The following is an 18,369-nucleotide window of genomic DNA, read 5'->3' on the forward strand; positions in this document are numbered from 1 at the left end:
TGGTCACCTTCCCTAATATCTCCCTGTGTGGCTTGGTGTCAAATTTTGTTTGATAGCTCTCCAGTGACGCACCTTGGGACTTATTACTACGCTAAAGGCGAGTAGTGAGTTATGACGGTCTGGAATGCAGTGCCTGAAAGCGTGGTGGAACTGGATTCAATAGTAACTTTCAAAAGGGGGATTGGATGTGAACTTGAAAAGGAAATATTTCCAGGGCTATGCAGCAAGAGTCGTGGAGTCGCTTGGACAGGTCCGTTCCTGTGAACATGGAGAAAAAGTTTCCACTTGTGGGGAAAAACCAAAATTACAGGCCATAAATATAAGATAGGCACTAACAAATCCGGGGGAAACTTCTTTACCCAAAGAGTGGTAAGATAGCGGAATGTGCTACCGCAAGGAATAGTTGAGGCAAATAGCATAAATGCATTAAAAGGGAAGCTAAATAAGCAGATGAGAGAGAAAGGAATATAAGTGTATGCTGGCCGAGTTAGATGAAGCCGGGGAGAGGAGACTCGTGTGGAGCATAAATGTCGGCATAGAGCAGTTGGGCCGAAAGGCCTGTTGACTCGCTGTTATGGCTTCTTTCTGTGCGGTATGATTCTGTCCGTTATAATGGTTTCCTAGCAAGTGGCGGAAGGTAAGAAATGGCTCTACACGTATCAAATATAGAGTAGCCTATGTTAAGCAATGTACATTGAGTTTGGCTGCTGGGCAGTGATCCATCAATGATCTCAGAGAACAGTGACCATTCCTATGATGCCACAGTCGTCAGGCAGGGATCAGGAAGAGTTACTGCATTGCAAACAGAGCAGGCTCTAGCTATTAGTTGTCCACGAACTCAAAGAAAACTACTGGGCGAGCCGAAGTCAGGAGGAGCATAAGTTCTAAAGGATCCACCACATTTTGCTTAGCAGCCATTGGATAGTGAGCTGGATCAGAAGTCCTGGCTGAGTTTAATTTTACTGCGGTTCTGCCAGATTTCAGGGAAAACAAACAGATCAAATTTGGTGTTATGCTTCAGCATTTCATAAGAAACATTAAAATTTTAGTCCCACGGGGCTGAACAATGAACAGATGCAACTGAGGAAAATGCAACCGCAACTTATATTTATAGAGCACATTTAACATAATGAAACATCCCAAGGCACTTCGCAGCAGGGTTATAAAACAAAATTAGACGCCGAGCCACGTAAGGCAATATTAGGGAAAATGGCCAAAAGCTTGGTTTTAAGGGGCGCTGGAAAGGAAGAAAGCGAGGTGGCGAGTCGGAGTGCTCTGGGGAGCGAATTCCAGAGCTTAGGGCCGAGGCAACTGAAGGCACGGCCACCTGCGGTGGAGCAATTAAAATCGGGGATGCTCAAGAGAGTTCAAAATTAGATGAGTGCATTTGTCTTGGAGGGTTGTGGCCCTGGAGGAGATTGCAAAGGTAGGGAGTGGCAAGGCTGTGGAGGAATTTGGAAACCAGAATGAGAATTTTTAAATCAAGGCATTGCTTGACCGGGAGCCAATGTTGGTCAGCGAGCACAGGGGCGATGGGTGAACGTGACTTGGTGCAAGTAAGACACAGGCAGCAGAGTTTGGATGACCTCAAGTTTACGGAGGGTAGAATGTGGGAGGCCAGCCAGAAGTGCATTGGAAGAGCCAAGTCTAGAAGTAACGACGGCATGAATGATGGTTCAGCGGCAAATGAGCAAAGTCAGCCGATTCTATGGAGGTGGAGATAGGTGGCCTCAGTGATGGCGCAGATATGTGGTTGGAAGCTCATCTCGGGGTCAAATATGACACCAAGGCTGCAAAGAGTCTGGTTCAGTCTCAGACAGTTGCAAGGGAGAGGGGTAGAGTCGGTAGCTCGGGAATGGAGATTGGAACGGCGACCCAAGGCACTGGCTTCGGTCTTCTCAGTATTTAATTGGAGGAAATTTCTGCTCATCCAGTACTGGATATCAGGCAAGCTGTCTGATAATTTAGTGGAGGTGTCGAGAGAGGTTGTGATGAGGTAGAGCTGGGCGTCGAGGCGGCCAAGGATAGATCCTTGGGGAACACCAGTAGTAATGGTGCGGGAGCGAGAAGAGAGGCTGTTGCAAGTGATACAATGGCTACGATTAGATGGATAAGATTGGAAACAGGCAAGTGCAGTCCCGCCCAGCTGGACAACTGTGGAGAGGCGTTGGGGGAGGATTGTGTGGGTCAACTGTGTCAAAAGCTGCAGACAGGTCGAGAAGATCAAGGAGGGATTATTTCCCTTTTGTCACAGTCAATTAGGATGTCATTTGTGACTTGAAGAGCCATTTTGGGACTGTGATGGGGCAGAAACCTGATTGGAGGGATTCAAATATGGAATTTCATAGAACTGTAAAAAGGTTATGGCACAGAAAGAGCCCATTGTGTCTGCACCAGCCGAAAAAACTAGCCTCCCAATCTAATCCCACCTGCCAGCACCTGTTCCGCAGCCTTGCAGGTTACAGCACTTCAGGTGGAGGTCCAGGTACTTTTTAAATGAGTTGAGGGTTTCTGCCTCCACCACCGATCCGGGCAGTGAATTCCAGACACCCACCACCCTTTTGGGTGAAAAAGTTTTTCCTCACGTCACCTCTAATCCTTCTTCCAATCACCTTAAATCTGTGCCCACTGGAAATTGACCTTTCCGCTAGGGGAATCGGATCCTTCCTGTCTTCTATGTCTAGGCCCCTCATAATTTTGGACACCTCAATTAAGTCACCCCTCAGCCTCCTTTGTTCGAAGGAAAACAAGCCTAGCCTATCCAATCTTTTCCTCATAACTGCAATTTTCAAGCACTGCAACATTCTTTTAAATCTCCTGTATACTCTTTCCAGAGCAATTATGTCCTTCCTGTTACGTGGTGTCCAGGACTGTACGCAAAACTCCACGATCACAGTCCTGAATGCCGTTCCTGATTTTCGTCAGAATTTTTAGTTGTAGTTTAAGCTAGACATTTTCTCGGGTTCGGTACAGTCCTGTATGCAGACCTCACATCCATGCCACAAAGTGCATTTTAGCTTCAATGGAAAAGAAAATGGAGCGCAGTGAAAAGCAGGCTGCTGATTTGCTGTGAGCCCATTTTGCACGATTGATGCAGACCAATTTCACCCCTTCTGTCAACTACAGAGCGGTTAATTTAACCTCAGCGGTGGGGAAAAGAATGCAAAGCATCAGTAGGGATGATATTAATAATCAGTTGGAAGGGTGAGGCTTGATAGAAAAAGGCTTCAGAAAAGAGGTCTAGTTTGCCAAACCTAATCCTGTGATACTTGATTCTGTGGTATCGTAGCTCAGTGAGATTTGGTAGATGTCATCCATTTGGAGTTCCAGAAAGATTTTGATAAACATAGAACATAGAACAGTACAGCACAGTACAGGCCCTTCGGCCCACGATGTTGTGCCGAACCTTTAACCTACTCTAAGGTCAAACTACCTACCTACCCTTCATTCTACTATCATCCATGTACCAAGAGTCGCTTAAATGTCCCTAATGTATCTGCTTCTACTTCCAAATCTCCCCTTTGACCTCTGGGAGAGAAACTAGAGAGAGATGTGAGTTCCGGGCCAGGGCACGGGGACTCTTTAGAGGAAGTTTTGTCCAGTGGGTGACTGGAAGGAAGGGAAGCAGCACAGGCAGCTGAACTAAAGGCCTCGATCTTCGTGACAAAGAGGTCCATGAGCTCCTCGGACTTATTATTGGAGGTGAGGGTGGAGGAGAGAAATGAGAGGGGTTTACGAAGATGGTTTACAATAGAGAAGCGAAGCCAGGGGTTATCTTTGCATTCCAAGATAGTAATCAGTTTTGGGAGAATAGAGCAAGACCCAATAGTGCTTTATGTGATGTAGCCAGGTCTGGTAGTGAATGGCTGAAGCAGTTGTCCACCATATCCTTCACAACTGCATTCTTCGGACTTGAGGGAGAGGAGATGAGGGCCGTACCGGGGGAAGTGCCAGGGTGAGAGAGAGTAATGGCTTTACTGGGGACTAGGGCATCACAGTTGGAGGTGAGGGTGCAGTTGAGCAAATCAGTAGCTGCTGAAATGTTGTGATCAGAGAGCCAAAGGCAGTTGTAAATGAATTGGAAGATAGCATTCCGGGGTGGATACAGAAAGAGGTAGTGTTGGGGCGTAGAAGGGGCAAGTGGGTGGAGAGTGATACAAGAAAGTGATCAGAGTTGGCATTATCCGATGGGAGAAGCAAGCCCACGTTAGATGGCAAGGTCAAGGGGGGTAGCTGTGAGAATGGGTTGGGGAGTTTACATGAAGCGAGAGATATAGTGAGAATACGATGGCGGTGAACTCAAAGGGGAACGAGAATGATGAGTTGAGATGGAGGTTGAAATCACCGAGAATGAGAAGCAGTTTGGTGCAGAGGCTGAGGGAGGAAAGCAGTGAAGATATCTCGGTGAAAATGTTATTATCATGCTTACGTGGGCAGTCGAGAATGAAGATTTTGAATAAGAGGTGAGAGGGATGGAGCAAGGTGAGATGCTCAAAGGAGGAGAAAGTGCCAGAGGAGTAAGGGTTCAGGCCAAGGTGTGATTTGGTGATAAGCACCACACTGGCACCGACAGTCTTGACAGGGCAGGTATTGGAAGGTATAGCCAGGTGGGCAGGCTTCATTTAGGAGGAAGGTGTCATCACCCCTCAGTCAGGTTTCCGTTAAGGCCATGATGTCGATGCAATCTTCAAAAATAAGTTCATTTTTGGCAAGGGCCTTGTTTGCAAGTGAACGGGTATTCTGGAGGGAGTTGAGCAGAGGGGTGGTGAGAGCTGATCCACTGACAGATTCCACAGGGTCAGAAGTGGGAGGGGTGAGTTGGACAGGAAGGAGATTGCCAAGAATAGCCCGCGGCGGACACTCTGGGCGGGAACTTCGGCGAAATAGTGGGATGGGGCAATTGGGCTTGCTGTTCCTAACGAGCCAGCGCCGAGTGCCTCGATGAGGATGTCAGGGGAGGCACAGAGGGAAGCTGTAGGCTCATCTAAGAGGGAGTCAAACCTGGCATGGTGCAAAAGAGCAGGAAGGCCGAGCAGGACCTTGAACGGTTGGGGTAGGGAATTGGGAGGTCCACGATCACAGTCCTGAATGCCGTTCCGGCCGAGCAGGACCTTGAAGGGTTGGGGTAGGGAATTGGGAGGTCCACGATCACAGTCCTGAACGCCGTTCCTGATTGTCGTCAGAATTTTTAGTTGTAGTTTAAGCTAGACATTTTCTCGGGTTCGGTACAGTCCTGTATGCAGACCTCACATCCATGCCACAAAGTGCATTTTAACTTCAATGGAAAAGAAAATGGAGCGCAGTGAAAAGCAGGCTGCTGATTTGCTGTGAGCCCATTTTGCACGATTGATGCAGACCAATTTCACCCCTTCTGTCAACTACAGAGCGGTTAATTTAACCTCAGCGGTGGGGAAAAGAATGCAAAGCATCAGTAGGGATGATATTAATAATCAGTTGGAAGGGTGAGGCTTGATAGAAAAAGGCTTCAGAAAAGAGGTCTAGTTTGCCAAACCTGATCCTGTGATACTTGATACTGTGGTATCGTAGCTCAGTGAGATTTGGTAGATGTCATCCATTTGGAGTTCCAAAAAGATTTTGATAAACATGGAACATAGAACAGTACAGCACAGTACAGGCCCTTCGGCCCACGATGTTGTGCCGAACCTTTCACCTACTCTAAGATCAAACTACCTACCTACCCTTCATTCTACTATCATCCATGTACCTATTCCAAGAGTTGCTTAAATGTCCCTAATGTATCTGCTTCTACTACCACCGCTGGCAGCGCATTCCACGCACCCACCACTCTCTGTGTTAAGAACCTACCTCTGACATCTCCCCGAAACCTTCCTCCAATCACCTTAAAATTATGCCCCCTGGTGATAGCCCTTTCCACCCTGGGAAAAAGTCTCTGGCTATCCACTCTATCTATGCCTCTCATCATCTTGTACCCCTCTATCAAGTCACCTCTCATCCTTCTTCGCTCCAATGAGAAAAGCCCTAGCTCCCTCAATCTTTCTTCGTAAGACATGCCCTCCAGTCCAGGCAGCATCCTGGTAAATCTCCTCTGCACCCTCTCTAAAGCTTCCACATCCTTCCTATAATGAGGCGACCAGAACTGAACACAATATTCCAAGTGTGGTCGAACCAGGGCCTTATAGAGCTGCAGCATAACTTTGTGGCTCTTAAACTCAATCCCCCTGTTAATGAAAGCCAACACACCATACGCCTTCTTAACAACCCTATCAACTTGGGTGGCAACTTTGAGCGATCTATGGACATGGACCCCAAGATCCCTCTGTTCCTCCACACTACCAAGAATCCTGTCTTTAAGCCTGTATTCTGCATTCAAATTTGACCTTCCAAAATGAATCACTTCACACTTTTCCAGGTTGAACTCCATCTGCCGCTTCTCAGCCCAGCTCTGCATCCTGTCAATGTCCCGTTGCAACCTACAACAGCCTTCCACACTATCCACAACTCCAGCAATCTTCGTGTCATCGGCAAACTTGCTAACCCAGCCTTCCACTTCCTCATCCAAGTCATTTATAAAAATCACAAAGAGCAGAGGTCCCAGAACAGATCCCTGCGGAACACCACTGGTCACCGAGCTCCATGCTGAATACTTTCCATCTATGGGCCAGCCAATTTTGTATCCAGACAGCCAACTTTCCCTGTATCTCATGCCTCCTTACTTTCTGAATGAGCCTACCATGGGGAACCTTATCAAACGCCTTGCTAAAATCCATATACACCACATCCACTGCTCTTCCTTCATCAATGTGTTTTGTCACATCTTCAAAGAATTCAATAAGGCTTGTGAGGCATGACCTGCCCCTCACAAAGCCATGCTGACTGTCTCTAATCAAACCATGCTTTTCCAAATAATCATAAATCCTGTCTCTCAGAATCCTCTCCAATAATTTGCCCACTACCGACGTAAGACTGACTGGTCTATAATTCCCAGGGTTATCCCTATTCCCTTTCTTGAACAAGGGAATAACATTTGCCATCCTCCAATCATCCGGTACTACTCCAGTGGACAGTGAGGACGCAAAGACGCCAAAGGCGCGGCAATCTCTTCCCTCGCTTCCCGTAATATCCTTGGGTATATCCCGTCTGGCCCCGGGGACTTATCTGTCCTCATATCATTCAAACTTTCCAGCACATCCTCCCTCTTAACATCAACCTGTTCCACGCTGTCCTCACAAACGACCAGGTCCCTCTCACTAGTGAATACTGAAGCAAAGTATTCATTTCGGACCTCCCCTACCTCTTCCGACTCCAGGCACAAGTTCCCTCCACTATCCCTGATCGGCCCTACCCTCACTCTGGCCATCCTCTTGTTCCTCACATAAGTGTAGAACGCCTTGGGATTTTCCTTAATCCTACCCGCCAAGACTTTTTCATGTCCCCTTCTAGCTCTCCTCTAAGTCCATTTTTCAGTTCCTTCCTGGCTACCTTGTAACCCTCTAGAGCCCTGTCTGATCCTTGCTTCCTCAACCATAAGTAAGCTTCCTTCTTCCTCTTGACTAGCTGTTCCACATCTCTTGTCATCCAAAGTTCCTTCACCCTACCATCCCTTCCTTGCCTCATCGGGACAAACCTATCCAGCAGTCGCAGCAAGTGCTCCCTAAACAACCTCCACATTTCTGTCGTGCCTTTCCCTGAGAACATCTGTTCCCAATTAATGCTCCCCAGTTCCTGCCTAATAGCATTGTAATTCCCCCTCCCCCAATTAAATATTTTCCCTTCCCGTCTGCTCCTGTCCCTCTCCATGACTATAGTAAAGGTCAGGGAGTTGTGATCACTATCACCGAAATGCTCTCCCACTGAGAGATCTGCCACCTGGCCTGGTTCGTTGCCAAGCACCAAGTCCAACATAGCCTCCCCTCTAGTCGGCCTATCTACATATTGATACATAAAATGTTATGTAAGGAACTTAAGTCCGTTGATGGATTGCAAATTGGCTCAAGTTGGGTAGAGAGTGGGCAGGTTTTAGGTAGAGCTGCTGCCAGACAGGTTGCGGTCACCAGTGGGCTGGGCCAGTGCTGATTGGTGTAACCTCCGTTTTTTATTATTGATCTGGAGCAGGACGTAGATAGTACAGTTGTTAAATATGCGGTAGAGTCAAGATTTTAGAAGAAGTCAAATTGGACAAGTTTGCCCAAAGCTGGCAAATGTTCCTCGGTGTAGTTAATCGTGTGACAGATGTCGGGTTGATAGTACAAGTGAGAAGCAGGCTGAATATGGGAAGTTCAGAGGGGAAGTGAAAAAAGAATTGAGAGAAGCAAGGAGAGAGTATGAGTAGAGACTAGCAGCTAACATAAAAGGGAATCCAAAAGTCTTCTATAGGCATATAAATAGTAGGAGATGGTGGTAAAAGGAGGAGTGGGCCTGATGACTGGAGCATTGCCAGTGTTACACCGTTGTTCATAAAGGGTGTAAGGATAAGTTCAACAACTACAGGCCAGTCATTCTAACCTCGGTGCTGGGAAAGCTTTTAGAAACGATAATCCAGGACAAAATTAACAGTCGCTTTGCAAATGTGGATTAATGAAGGGAAGGCGGCACAAATTTAAGAAGGGCAAATTGCGTTTCCCGACCTTGATTGAGTTTTGTGATGAGTTAACAGAGAGAATTGATGAGCGTGATGCTGAGTGACAGGAAACAGAGAGTAGTGCTGAGCGGTTGTTTTGCAGACTAGAAGAAGGTATATAGTGGTGTTCCCCCGGGGTCAGTATTCAGACCACTGCTTTACTTGATCTATGTTAATGACCTCGACTTGGGTGCGCAGGGCACAGTGATGGACTTGAAGAGGACATAGACAGGCTGGTGGAATGGGCGGACACGTGGCAGATGAAATTTAATGCAGAGAAGTGTGAAGTGATACATTTTGGTAGGAAGAACGAGGAGAGGCAATACAAAATAAAGGATACAATTCTAAAGGGGTGCAGGAGCAGAGGGACCTGGCGGTATATGTGCACAGATCATTGAAGCTGGCTGGGCAGTTTGAGGAAGCGCTTAATAAGGCATACGGGATCCTGGGCTTTAGAAATAGAGGCATATAGAGTTATGGTGAACCTTTATAAAACACTGATTCGACCTCAACTGCAGTATTGTGTCCAATTCTGGGCACCACACTTTAGGAAGGATGTGAAGGCACGAGAGAGGATGAAGAAAAGATTTTTGAGGATGGTTCTAGGGATGAGGGACTTCAGTTACATGGATAGATTGGAGAAGCTGGGGCCATTCTCCTTAGAGAAGGTTGAGAGGAGATTTGATAGCAGTGTTCAAAATCATGAGGGGTCCGGACAGAGCAGATCAGGAAGAAACTGTCCCCATTGGTGGGAGGGTCGAGAACCAGAAGACACCGATTTAAGGTGAATGGCAAAAGGACTAAAGGCGACGTGAGGAAAAACTTTTTGATGCAGCGAGTGCTTAGGATCTGGAATGTACTGCCTGAGAGTGTGGTGGAGGCAGATGCAATTATGGCTTTCAAAAGAGAATTGGACAATTACCTGACGAGAAATACAATTTACAGGGAAAAGGCGGGGAGTGGGACTCGCTGAGTTGCTCTTGCAGACAGCTGGCACGGACACGACATAAGGCCTCCTTTTGTGCTGTAACCATTCTATGATTCTGCGTGTGCAGTTCTGCACAGTTGGTTGTTGCATGGTCACTCACACCCTGCAAGACACGCAACTGCTTTAAAAAGTTTATGTTCCACAGCAGCCTCTGACAATGACGTACGTACGTGTGGACAGGCACAACCCTCTCCCATCTGATTGGTAGAATACTGGCAATCTACATACCTATGAAGCAGTTTCACTGACAAAGGAAAAAACAGCAACTTCTGTCAACTAATCTTCTGTTCCAATTAGAAATCCAGAGAAAAATATGCCGACAGTGAAACCGTCAGCAGTTATACGTCTTTGGACACAATCAGTCTGACGTAAAAGAGGGAGGGCAAATGGGGCCTGAGGACACCGTAACCTATACCGGTATCGCTTCTCGGCCTTTTGGCTAAGATCAAGTGTAGTATCTGTTCTTATCAGTTTAATATCTGATACGTCCCTTATCTGGGGACCATATATTAAATTGATTTTTGGAGCAGGGAGATGGAATAGGAGCTTGCTTCGTCCACTCCACGCATCGACCTGGTATTGCAGTATCTCTGGGAACGGTGCACCTCCCTTTCAGGGAATTTTTAAAATCTAAAAACAGTATTCTAAATGTTCACAAACTGTACATGCTCCTCTGCTCGCAGCATTCTCGAGTGGCAGGTTCTGTCGTAAGTTCCGCACGTCAAACTGCCACGTGACGCTGTGAGTTGTTGTTTTTGGCGCCTGTCGCCAAGCTGCTGTAGCCACTTGTCGTTGTGGTAGTGCACGCCAGTCCACAGGATGTAGCTCCATTTCCTTCTTCCGCCAGCTAGTGACTCCCAGCTCTGATAGTACACGCTGCCCCATTTGTCCTCTGGTCTTGGCTACCTCACCGTACGCAAGGCGCTTGGGTACTCGACCGTCTTCCATCCTGCGGACGTGTCCCATCCGCCGTCTGTTACATTCGTGCCAGCACACTTGGGAGCTCTGCCTTTGGGCAGGACTGCCGCATTTGTGATGTTGTCCTGCCAGGATATACCCATAATGTGCCGCAGACAGCAAAGATGGAAATTATTCAGCTTCTTTTCCTGGTAGCTGCACGTCGCCCATGTTTCACAGCCATACAGCAGGGTGCTGAGAACACAGGCCTTATAAACAGTGCTGAGAACACAGGCCTTTCAACAATCAGCTTGGTCCTAAGGGTCCGCTTGCTCTTATCTCGTGTGCATTTCGCGAGTCGGCAAAGCTGGTAACTGCTTTCCCTATGCACGTATCGAGCTCTACATCAAGGCACTGATTGTCTGTCACGGTGGACCCAAGAGAGTAGATCTGCTAGCCACTTCCAGTGGGGTGTTGTTTAGTGCGATCAGGCGCAGAGACGCAAACGTTGACCCATGACCTTTGAGAACAAGTTACAGGCATGGGAGAGACAGTCTGTGAGTCTTTGTAACTGAGCAAAGATGGTACATAAACAAATTTTGCAGTCGAGTATCCCACATTTGGGGACATCGCAGGCGTCAGCACACCCAAAGGGCAATGGGTTAGCTTGGTCCCGGGAGAACTTTTTCCCCCCCAAAAATATACTTTATTCATAAAAATCTGTGAAAAAAATGCATTACAAAACAGTTCAAAACAGTACCAAGCTGACATTCCAAAAAGTGCAAAGGAAATCAGTTTTCTTCGAGACAGGAGTGAGTTGCCTCACAACCCTTCCATTCTATTTTTCATGCCATGTGCATTTTACAGCATTTGGTGTATACAGCCCGAGGGGTTTCCCATGGGTCCAGTCCCTCAGTTCACTTTGGTGGGAGTACCTTACACAGTGGTCTTTCCCCATTGAGCCTTTACAGGGTCTGTCCCAAGCTTTAGTGCGTCCCTCAGCACGTAGTCCTGGACCTTGGAATGTGCCAGTCTGCAACACTCGGTCGTGGACAACTCTTTGTGCTGGAACACCAGCAAGTTTCGGGCAGACCAAAGAGCGTCTTTCACTGCATTGATGGTCCTGCAGCAGCAGTTGATGTTTATCTCAGTGTGCGTCCCTGGGAACAGCCCAGAGCTGCTTGGGATGAACTTCGACAAAAACCACTGCATCTCTTTCCACACCTGCTTTGCAAAGACACATTCCAGAAGGAGGTGGGCAACGGTCTCTTCCCCACCACAGCCACCTCGAGGCAGCGTGCGGAAAGTGGGTGCGAGACTCCGGGCGTGCAGGAAGGATGTAACGGGGAGGGCCCTTCTCACCACCAGCCAAGCTACGTCTTGGTGCTTGTTTGAAAGTTCTGGTGATGAGGCATTGTGCCAAATGACTTTGGCAGTCTGCTCGGGGAACCACCCGACAGGATCCACCATCTCCTTTTTCCGTAGGGCCTTGAGGATATTGTGTGCAGACCACTGCCTGATGGATTGGTGGTGAAAGGTGTTTCTCTGCACAAACTTTTCCACGAAGGACAGGTGGTACGGCTCGGTGGAACTTGATGGAGCATTCTGCGGCAACGTGGCCAGACCCATCCTTGGCAACATCGGGGCCAGATAGAACGCCAGCACGTAGTGAGACGTGGTGTTTGCGGAATGGGGTTGTACGCAGAGCTTGATGCAGCCGCACACAAAAGTGGGCATGAGGATGAGGGGGAGGTTGTATAACTTTTTTGCCCCAAGCTTTATCTAGAGGTTTGAAGATGGTGTCTGTGCGGACAGGCTCCACTTCGGATCTCCAGATAAAGTGTAAGATGGGTCGGGTGAGTGCCGTGGTGCAGGACTGGGATTATGGAGCAGAGCTGCGGTGTCATGGTGTCATCCAAGATCTGGCCATTGGCACCAACTTGACCTGATCGTCACCAGAAGACACCATCTGCCCAGCGTTCTCCATACCCGCACCTACCATCGCCACTCTCTTGTCAGCAGCAAAGTGAGGGCCCAAGCCCAAAGGTTTCACAGTTCCAAACAGGACGGCCCGCCACGCATCGGCATCCCTGCTACAAGAAATGATGCCAAGTGCCAGCAGTTCGCATTGGCGCTCGAGCAATTGCTACCTGCTAAAGGTTTACCAGGAAAAGCCGATGTTGAAATTGATGAAGCTTGCAAATCTCTGGGCTCAATCATCTATGACACAGCGGCAGCAGTGACATTTGGTAAAGGCGGAACACGCAACAAAGACTGCTTTGTGACCTACTCAGCAGAGATGACATCTGTCATTGAAGCAAAAAGCAGCGCCTACCTGATGCACAACATAAAGCCAACAGCCAGAACACTCTATGACTTGAAAGTAGCCAAGGCAGTCGTGCAAAAGACAGGGAGACACTGCGCACATAAACACCGGAGCAACCTATGTCCAGAAATCCACACTGCCTGTCACAGTGTGAATCTATGTGCTATGTACGATGGGATCAAGCTGGCGCTTGGTCCTACCATTACCACAGTTGCCCCTCTGAAATTGGCCTACGGTCAAGTACTCAGCGACAGAAGCAAACAGATGTCCCACTGGGTTGGACACGACTGTGAGCTGTACTCCCGTGACACGGGCATCTCCCAGCCTGCGCTTGACGCTCTTCTGCAGCTTCCTGTCATGGATCACTCGAGCTTGAAAAGGTCATTGATTCCTTTGCCCGCAGAAAGGCACCCGGCAAGGATGGAATTCCAACCGAATTGCTTAAGCACGAAAATCCCATTCACTGCCACACCTTCGTGACCTCCTCTTTCGCCGTTGGAGGGCAGGATCCTTCCTCAGGACATGTGTGATGCAAAGAAATTATCACGTTACGCAAAAACAAAGGTGACGGAGGAGACCGTAACAACTACTTGCCAGGGACATCTCGCTCCTCAGAGTCACTGGGGTCTTGCTGGAAAGACTCTGTCTACTGGCAGATCAAGTGTATCCAGGAGGACAGTGCGGTTCCCGTGCTGACAGATCTACACTGGGCATGACCTTCGCCATACGCCAGCCGCAAGAGAAGTGTCGGGAACAGGACATGCCTTGCTATCGTAGAGCTCACGGAATCATTTGACACCGTCAGCTGAGCAGGACTGCACATGATTTTAGAGAAAATTGGCTGTCCACCAAAACTCTGTAGTCTCACCCGTTCCTTTCATGACAACGTGCACAGTTCTGTACGGTTTGGTGGCTCCACTTCCGACAGTTTCAGCATGAAGAATGGAGCGATACAGGGCTGCGTCCGAGCCCCCACTTTGTTTGGTATTTTCTTCTCCACGCTCCTGACCTTTGTCTTCCCTGCAGATATGGAAGGCGTTTGCCTGCATACTAGGTCAGGCGGCAAGCTCCAGCGTCTATCCAGATTGAAAGCGAAGACAAAAATGCAGCACGTCTTGATCAGAGAGCTCCTCTACGCTGATGATGCCGCGCTAGTGGCCCACACGGAAACTCAGCTACAGCCACTCATGGAGCGTGTCTCCCATGCCTCTAACCTCTTCCCTCTTACTACAAGTGGCAAGAAAACTGTGGTTCTGGGGCAGGGTGTCACATCTACGCCCTCGATCGGACTAAGCAGCACTCCGCTGGAAGTGCAGATTCTGCAACCTTGGATCAACGGTGACAGACAGTCTGATTCTTGATGCAGAAGTCGACACACGCAGAGGGAGAGCAGCTACCACCTTTGGCGGACTCACAAAACGTGCATGGAAAAATAACAAGCTCGCACTTTGGACCAAGTTGCTGGTTTATGAGGCCTGTGTTCGCAGCACCTTGTTGTACGGCTGTGAAGCATGGACGACTTACAGCTGTCAAGAAAGGAAGCTCAACCATTTTTATCATCGATGTCTGCGGCGTATTCTCGGCATCTCATGGAAGAACCAAATCGCGAATGCGACGGTGTTCTCAAAAGCAAATCTCCCGAGTATGCCAGCACTCGTCACGCAGAGGTGACTTTGCTGGCGCGGGCATGTTTGCAGGATGGAAGACGACCCATTCCCAAGGGTATTCTATATGACGAGGTGGGCAGAGCCAGAAGACCAATAGCTCCACTTCAAGGATGCCTGCAAGCGTGACATGAAGGCCCGAAACATCGATTTTCATACGTGGGAGACACTAGCCAAGAACAGAGGAAAATGGCGACATTACCCCAGACTGGTGCACGCCACCACGACGGCCAGTGGCTACAGCAGCGTGACAGCAGGCGCCAACACGCAAACCAGCACCCTACAACGGCACCTGATAACCCCACCTCATATGCGGCACTTGTGGCAGGACCTGTCTCTCACAGATTGGCCTTTTCAGCCATCAGTCAAAGTGCAGCACGTGAAACGATCGCATCGCCGATGGATTTGCTGCACGTCCATCATCTTACGTTGGTGGAAGGATGCCGCCGCCGACATATACAACCGGACACCGCGGGGGCGGCGGGGGGGGGCCCACTCGGCCCATTGTGCCTATGGCTGCTCGTTCAAAGGGAAATACAATTAGTCCTACTCCTGTCTCTTCTTTACCTATAGCCCTGCTAATTTTTTCCCTTCCAACTGTTTCTTGAAATTCCCTTTCCAACCTTATGATTGAGTCTCTTTCCACCATCCTGTCAGAATATGCATTCCAGACCAATTAAAGATTTATAGAGCACCTTTAACGTAATACAACGTCCCATGGCGCTTCACAGGGGTGTCAGAAAGCAAAATTGGACGCCGAGCCGCGTAAGGCCGTATTAGGGCAGATGTCCAAAGGCTTGGTCACCAAAGTAGGTTTCCACGAGCGTCCTAAGGGAGGGTAGAGAGGCGGAGAGGCTCAGGCAGGGAGATCTGGAGCTTCGAGCCTGGGCAGCTGAAGGCACGGCCGCCAGCGGTGGAGCGATAAAAATCAGCGATGTTCGAGAGACCAGAATTGGAGGAGTGAAAGAATCTCGGTGAGGAGTGAGCCGCAAAGAGGTTTCAGAGGTTGAGAGGAGCAAAGCCATGGAGGAATTTGAAAGCAAGGATGAGCAATTGAAACGTGTGGTGCTGCTCAAGCAGCGAGCTCAGGGGCGATGGGTGAACTGCACTTGGTGTGAGCTTGGACATGGGCAGCAGAATTTTGGAGCAGTAACCTTCTTAGTTACTTCTTTATTTGTTGATGAGACCATGCGGTTCTTCTTGAAGGAAAATGCCACGGTTCCTCGTAGATATTCCCTGCCACAAGAGACATCATTTTGACTTAAGGCCTGACTCAAACGCAGCACAAGGAAGCCTCGCTGTAAGCACCGACCATGCTGGAGGAATTTAGGATTCCTGCCGTGATGGCTCGGGTACCTTCAAGAATGATGTGCATTTCTATAACGCCCTTCACGATCACAGCACATCCCAAATACAGCCAATGAAGCACTTTTGAAGCTTAGGAAAGGAGGCAGCCAATTTGCGCACAGCAAATTCCCACAAACAGCAATGTGATGATGACGGGGTAGTGTTTGTTTTCGTGTTGTCGATGGAGGGATAAATTGGCCAGGTCGTGGTGGATAAGCCCCCTGTTCTTGGAAAGAGTGCCGCAGGATCTTTTGCGTCCGTCCACCTGAGAGGGCAGACGGACAAGGCCTCGGTTTAATGTCTCATCCGAAAGATGTTAGGAAACATGTAGATGCGTGTCTACAACCTGAATATTGCTGAAAACAGAAATTTTGTCAAAGCTTTTCGTCTTGCACTCATGAGGACAACTCGCAAGCATAAGGGAAGCAACAAATTTATACTATATGAGAAGAGAGTGCTGATTGGTTGGCAAGTAGACTGTGATTGGTAGAGGCGTTACCATGGAGAAATTTAAAGCAGGCAGCTTGACTCTGATTGGTCAAGGCATTGCCCTGAGGAATGAACCAGCAAATGACTGTCACATATTTTGTTTCCCTGAAATAGGCGCAGTGTGTGTACATGTTCTTTCTGTCTGCAAAGAACAGGCCCCTGTGTATTAATATATGTAGCTTCCAGTACACGCAAATGCGCCACACAAATTTCAAACAAAGCTTGGCAGTTAACTGTCAGTCACCATAAAACTGTCAACGCCTCTACCAATCAGAGTCCCCTTGCCAACCAATCAGCAGTCTCTTCTCATACAGTATAAATTTGTTGCTTCCCTTACATTGGTATTCTTGCAGGTTGTCCTGATGAGTGCAAGACGAAAAGTTTTGACAAAATGTCTCTGTTTTCTTCAACCTTTTAATGTGGCTTCTCCTTGAATCAGTTACTGGCTATGTGGACAATGATCATACTGCAGAGAGTAAGATAGATTGCAAAGCCAGAGTTAAACAAAGGGAGGTAGGTTTGCTGGCTTTGGGAAACTAGTGAAATATTTCAAGCAAAGGAAGTGAATGTGACAAGTGAGGAAGACTTGACGGCCAGAACTTTCTCCCTATGTCCCTATTGGTGTTGTGGTGCAAAACTTGAAAAGTGCTTTTTCGAAGGCATCAGATTGTGAATGGTGTTTGAAAGGAAGAGAAGCCAAGCATTTCCTTCCTTTGCAATGTATACGTCTAGAGATTTCTTACTGGAAAACGCCTCGCGGCCTGAAGGAAGGCAGCTGAGGGGGTGGGGTGAGGGTGCTGATTTCCTATTAAGGGCAATATTCAAACGTCATTGCAGGCTCTGGATCCGTGCGGCATTTTGTCGGAAGGTGGAATGAATGATAGATTGCAATATTTGCCAAGAACTGACGTGAACAAAGAGCAGCAGATTGTGAATGGAGTGACAAGGCGATGTGTAAAAACGGAGTGTTTGAGACCGTAAGAGGTGGTGTGTGATGTCAGGTGGCAGTGTGTGGCAATATGTAGCATACTTACCTGGCAGGGGAGAGACCATGATCAAGAAGGTGGTTCTCCCAGGACGAGGCTAGCCCATTGCACTTCGGGTGTGCTGACGCCTGCGATGTCCCCAAATGCGGGATACTCGACTGCAAAATTTGTGGTAGTGGGGGACTGCGTTCGCGCTCTCCCCTGGTTTTACAAAGCAAAATTAGAACTTACTGTCTTTTTCAGCTTCTTTTGTTGCCATCATTTATTATCACTGTTTTCTTTGCATGTACTCGCTCTTCTGCTTAATTCCTAACCTTTCTTTTATCTTTTCTCCACACACTCAGCACGTTGTATCAGTGTTCTCTCTCTCTCTCCATTGCGCCTAATAACCTGCTCATCAGCTGCCAGATGCTCACATTCTTGCTCTGTCTGCAGCCCCATACCCCACTCCTACTCTGTGCCACGCCGCTCACCCGACCCATCTTACACTTTATCGCCACGTCCAAAATGGACCCTGTCTGCACGGACACCATCTTCAAACCTCTACGTAAAGATTGGGACAAAAAATTTATACAACCTCCCCCTCATCCTCATGCCCACTTTTGTGTGCCGCTGCATCAAGCTCTGCCTACAACCCAACTACGCAAACACCAAGTCTCACTACCCGCTGACCTTCTGTCTGGCCCCGATCTTGCCAAGGATGGGTCTGGTCTGCCCACATTGCCGCAGAATGCTCCATCCACTTCCACCGTGCCGTACCACCGATCCTTCGTGGGAAAGTTTGTGCAGAAAAACACCTTTCACCACCAATCCATCAGGCAGTGGTCTGCACGCAATGTCCTCAAGGCCCAAGGGAAAAGGAGAAGGTGCATCCTGTCGGATTGGTTCCCTGAGCAGACTGCCAAAGTCATTTGGCACAATGCCTCATCATCACAACTTTCAAAACAAGCACCAAGACGTAGTTTGGCTCGTGCTGAGAAGGGCCCTCTCCGTCAGATCCTTCCTGCGCGCCTGCAATATCACCGCCTCCGTACACTGCCCTCCAGGTGGCTGTGGTGGGAAAGAGGTGGCAG

General features: G+C 48.5%; 2 non-coding genes across 2 annotated transcripts; both read left to right on the top strand.

The window, feature by feature from the left end:
* The first annotated feature begins 10,006 nt into the window (after nucleotides 1-10,006).
* On the top strand, nucleotides 10,007-10,197 carry LOC137355154 (U2 spliceosomal RNA). The gene has a single exon (XR_010970791.1). It is a non-coding gene; the product is annotated as a U2 spliceosomal RNA (small nuclear RNA).
* Nucleotides 10,198-17,336: 7,139 nt separating this feature from the next.
* On the top strand, nucleotides 17,337-17,500 carry LOC137354923 (U1 spliceosomal RNA). Its single transcript, XR_010970573.1, has one exon. It is a non-coding gene; the product is annotated as a U1 spliceosomal RNA (small nuclear RNA).
* The last annotated feature ends 869 nt before the right edge of the window (nucleotides 17,501-18,369 follow it).

This window comes from Heterodontus francisci, chromosome 41, assembly GCF_036365525.1.
Source record: "Heterodontus francisci isolate sHetFra1 chromosome 41, sHetFra1.hap1, whole genome shotgun sequence".
NCBI lineage: Eukaryota > Metazoa > Chordata > Chondrichthyes > Heterodontiformes > Heterodontidae > Heterodontus > Heterodontus francisci.